The sequence below is a fragment of the Mastomys coucha genome, unplaced genomic scaffold (assembly GCF_008632895.1).
Source record: "Mastomys coucha isolate ucsf_1 unplaced genomic scaffold, UCSF_Mcou_1 pScaffold14, whole genome shotgun sequence".
Lineage (NCBI taxonomy): Eukaryota > Metazoa > Chordata > Mammalia > Rodentia > Muridae > Mastomys > Mastomys coucha.
The window spans coordinates 8867510-8872517 of NW_022196896.1; the positions used below are offsets into that span (position 1 = coordinate 8867510).

General features: G+C 39.6%; 1 long non-coding RNA gene across 1 annotated transcript in view; it reads right to left on the minus strand.

Annotated features, from left to right (window-relative positions):
* LOC116088990 overlaps positions 1-4592 on the minus strand; it is a 25640-nt gene extending 21048 nt beyond the window's left edge. Inside the window, exons 1-2 of the long non-coding RNA XR_004118090.1 lie at positions 4480-4592; positions 4231-4366 (exon numbers count right to left, since the gene is read on the minus strand). This is a non-coding gene — a long non-coding RNA (uncharacterized LOC116088990). The remainder of the gene's footprint in view (positions 1-4230; positions 4367-4479) is intronic.
* Between the last annotated feature and the right edge of the window lie 416 nt (positions 4593-5008).

Consider the following 5008-nt stretch of genomic DNA (forward strand, 5'->3'; position numbering starts at 1 on the left):
TTGTTTTTTAGAGGGGAAACTGGGAAGGGAGAAATTTACATGTAAATAAAGAAAATATCTAGTAAAAAAATACTAAATAAAAAAAAGAAATATTGTAATGGAGGTGGATGTGTTAGAACAGTGGGTCATGTCAGAACATACCACACACTAGGCCCAAACAATTCCACATGTAAGAGGTTTAACTGAGAGGGAGAGAGGGGCAGTAGCAGAAAGAGAGGAGTGAGAGAGAGAGAGAGAGATGGAGGAATGTTCCCCATGTACATATGTGGGTTCTGACATAGTGGCCGCAAGTGAAGGTGGGAGGTGAGCCCAATGGATTCTGGGAATATGGTGGCTGTTGCCCTGGCAACAGGTCTGTGAGACCCACCCATGTGATGCCACAGGCTTTGGATGCCCTGATGCTAACAGAAGTAGTTGTTCAAGCTGGCCTAAAAAAACCATTTACAGTGTGAGAATTCTATATGTTAATTCTTATGGGTAATCCATGCTAAAAAGCCAAAATTTTAAAAACCTTAATGAAGTAAATGGAAAATGTGCTCTTAAGAGAGTCTTAGAAAATACTATGTGCAGTTTGCCCAAAATAAGCCCATTTTATATTTGCTTGACCTTGATCTGTCTTTGAAAATGTCCTTTATATATCTTTTCCCTTCAAGTCTGAGAAGTCACCAATAACTCTGTTATTCTATTTCTGTTATCCCCATTTTCAAATAGCCTCTGCCTTTGGAAGGTTGGAGTACCACCATTTCCAAAGCCTTCTAAACTCTTTCCTTCTACAGATACTGAACACATCTCACACTTCTTTTATGTAGAACCTGAAGTTTCTCTACTTCACCCTTTAGCTCTTCTAAATTCCCTATAAGCTGCCTAGGATCTCTTAATAGAACCCCATTTCTTTCTTAGTTCAATGATAATGGAGTCCATTTTTTTTTCACACACTATAGTTCTTACACAGAAAGGAGTCTCAGATGATAATGTCTTAGAGTCATTGAAACAGCAAGACTTGAAGTCACAGTGCACTTTAGCCTGCATACAGGGTCAGGCTGAACTTTGTTTTGAATATACTCTACATTTCTCCTGAAGTTGCTTAGTTAGGGCTTTATTGATGTGAAGGGACAACATGGCCAAGGAAACTCTTATAAAGGAAAATATCTACTTGGGGCTGGCTTACAGTTTCAGAGTTCCATTATCATCATGGCAGGACACGTGGCAATATCTATGCAGACATGGTACTGGAGGAGCAAAGAGTTTTACATCTAGATCTGCAGGCAGCAGAAAGAATCTGTCTTTTGCAGGCAGCCTGGTGGAGACTAGCTTCTGCACTTGTAGGAACCCTGAGTATGGGGTCTTCAAAGCACACCTCCACAATGACACATTTCCTCTAACAAGGCCATACCCCCTCCAACAGTGCCACACCTCATAATAGTGCTACTTCCTATGGCCAAGCACGAAAGCACAAGAATCTATGGGGGAAAAATGTGCTCAAACCAACACAGTTACCTTTCAGCTACCCTTTGTCCCTAAATGATTATTTGACAGAGCCTGTGATGTCTGCCACAAGCACTACTGACAGGCACTAATTTATCTTTGGTTGAAGGAACTCAATTTGGGCTTATGGTGGCCTTACCAGTGAAGCCTGCCTTTTGAGTATTCAACAAATATTCTCAAGCACAAGATATTGAAAATATTTGGGTACATAAAGTCTGAACTGTTTATTTGTAAAAGAGGAAGTGGTTATATTCTGAAAACATTAACTAGGAGAAATAAAAAGTAATGGGGCAAATCTGAGTGGAGAAGAGTCTAACCCAATAGTGCCACAGGATACTAACGACAAAGTCTTTCGGAAAGAACTGAGGCAAGGATGAGTCCCCTTCCCTTTCAGAAGTCAGTACCAGAACAGGTAGAAGCTAAAATATGTCAATCATGAGTAAAACAGTACTGTTGAAAATAGCAAATCACTTAGACATGAGCAAAAAAAACAAAAACAAAACCAAAAATGAAAAACAAAAACAAAAACAAAACAGTATCCATGACTCTCCACCTCTCTTCTACTCATCTAAAATGCCTCAACATAGCAATAAAGTATGTTTCCTTTAAGATTTCTTATTGAGGTAATACAGAAATACCAAATACCTGATGTGGTATTCATTCATTGGTTTTCTAAGCAAGTACATTTGACTAGTTCTGTCCATGAAACCCAAGGAGAATCTATATATGTTTCCTAATGTCAATGACATTGCAAAGCTCTGCAGATCTGTATACTTATGTTTTGTATATTTATTTATTTAGCCCTAGCTCTCCTGGTACTTAGTATGTATATCTGACTGGCTTTGAACTCACAAAGACCCACCTTGCCTTTACTTCTGAAAAACTGGGGGTAATGATATGTGCCACTATGCTCAGCTGCAGTTTGTTTCTTTGTTTGTTTGTTTGTTTTTTACTTAAGTGGCTCTTTGGTATGTTGAACTTTTCTTCAGATAGTAAAGCGTTGTTGGAGCCATAAAGCACTAAGCCCTGAGAGAAGAGTCCTGCCCACTGGTGACCTCCAGACCTGCAATAAAAAACTCCTAAGAGTTAGCTTGCCACAGCCTGAGTAACAAAGACATCTAGATTGTAAGTCACAGAGCAGTTGCCTTTCCTATTAAGTCTAATATGCCCAAATAAAATAGTTCACATTAGGGTATAAAAACAAAAGTGAAATAAAAAATACTTGATTTTCTTCAAAAGAAACTTGTTATAAACATTAATTAGCAGGCTGTTTTCTCTACTAACAGAATCTTCTGCTTTCCCAAGGATAAATCACTAACTTTGGTAGGATTAAAGAATACACTGAACTGCTGCTGCCCAGGCCAAATATTTAATGACAGATGTGTTTTTAACTACCCTATAAAATTCACTAACTTGAATATTGACCTATGATAATACTGATGATCAAGATCTGTTTTAGAGTTTTGAAACACAAAAATAGACATTCTAAGGCACACTACAATTCCAGTTTGGTTTTTAGATTTGTTTCCTCCTTTAAGATCACCATTAAAATGCCATTTTCTTAGAACATGTTATTCTTGCAGGAAAAATGGGACTCTGCTCTCTTTGTTGCTGTTATTCATTCAAAGTGATACAGACAGACCTATTCCCACACGGTGTCATTTGTACAGACACCTAAAGCAGCAGAGGAAAGCAAAAATATGCTAAGCCACAGAGACCCATCCACAAATGATCACCATTTATAGGTCAAGTTAGGTACAGGTACCCAGCTCATAGCCGCCATCCCTCTCCACATTAGGGTAAAGCAGTGGGCTCAGAGTTGGAGGCTACCCTGTGCTATAACGAGAAGTCATTTCATAAAGTAAAATAGAATGAAATAAAAGAAACCTTTAAAAGCCTAGTCACTGTCAAGATTGCATTCTCACTGGCTGGGGTTTTAGATGATAGGCGCGGAAGAAGAATGTCAGTAGTGGTGTGTGTTTCTAAAGCCTGGGCGGCAAGAAGCTCAAGACTGTTCAACTGAGTGTGAATGGACTTCGCTCAGCGCTGTGGGAATGCTTTCAGGTTCATCTTCCAGTGACTGTTAGCTTTACGGCTAATTGGTCTAGGCCAATAACTCCTTTGTCTTTCCACACAAGTGATTCTTTCAAAGAGAAGTAAGGAGCACAATTCATAAAGTCACCCGATCGACCAGTTTGGTTAAATGGCAGCATTTATACTGCCATTCAAGCGACTTCAACAAACATCTTTGTAATTGCCAGTATGAACTTGACCTTGAGAAGCAAAGCCCTTGAGGCTTACCTTGTGCATTGTTCGGGACTGTATCATCTGCCACCCAGACAGCAAAAGGAGTGGGTTGTCATAACGCTGCTTTCACATCCTGTTTTCAGGACGATCAAACATTTCTCTGTGCCATTTCGGAGGTGTCCCTTTCTTGGCTGTATTATAGCCTAAGAATGACTGTTTATTTAGACAAGTGTATTTTGTAACTTGTCTGTTCAGTAAGTTTGGACCGTGCTACCGTTCTGCCAACATGAAACATTTTACTTTCCCTATACTCACACAAAAGAAATTATGGCCAGATCTGCCAACATTCTGTTCTCTGAAAACTTGCTGAATAGAAAAGTCTTATTCAATGCCATAAAGAAGAAAGGACATTCAAAAACAACATTTTCAGCCTGTGGGACAGAAGCCAGAAGAGACCTGAAGTGTTTATTCAAAACAGTGATCCTCTAAGTAGCTCACCTGAGAAAATGCATTTGTTCCGGCAGCAACGTCAATTGAGGGGACCTGAGGCACTTCAGTTTCCTAATCAAGACTAAGGCCTCTTTGTTAGGAGCAAGGCAGCTTCCTTCTCCATCGGTCTACAAATACAGCAAAACTATACGTCAGATTTACAAAGAGAGCTATGAACCATCACATTGCATTGAACTTTGTTTCCTATAATACTCGCAGATAGAAGTTGTCATTTTTAACATACTGCAGTCAATTTACCTTAAGGAAGGAGCGTGGTCTTTTTCAAGAGAAAGCCCTTCAATCATTGCTATTCACGTTCTGGCTGAGATGCAGCAACATTGGGTTACCTGAGAGGTCCTTAGGAATGCAGACTCTCAGGCCTTCATCCCACACTTACTCAATCAGAATCTGTGATGTAACAAAATCAAGTGATTTGTAAATCACATTAAAATTTGAGACGCACTAGACTAAACAACTTCATGCTGACTCCTCCAGAGCCGACTGGCTTGTGTGCTCATTGGATCAATGAGTCAGATTCTTACAGAGGAAGGCTTCTAAGTGCATTAATTAATGCAATCAAAACACGAGCAGTTCCCATGTGCTGGACACTCGGCCAGACTGCTCAAAGCATGCAAAAATTTTACTTTAGCAGAGCCTTACTAATAGCCTTAAGCAAATAAAATGCATGCTTTCTACAGAAATGTTGATGTCTTAGTCTTGTTAAATCTTTGCTGGCTCTGTGTAATTTAAACAGTTGGGGAGCCTGGGTCCCCAGCATGACTTGTAG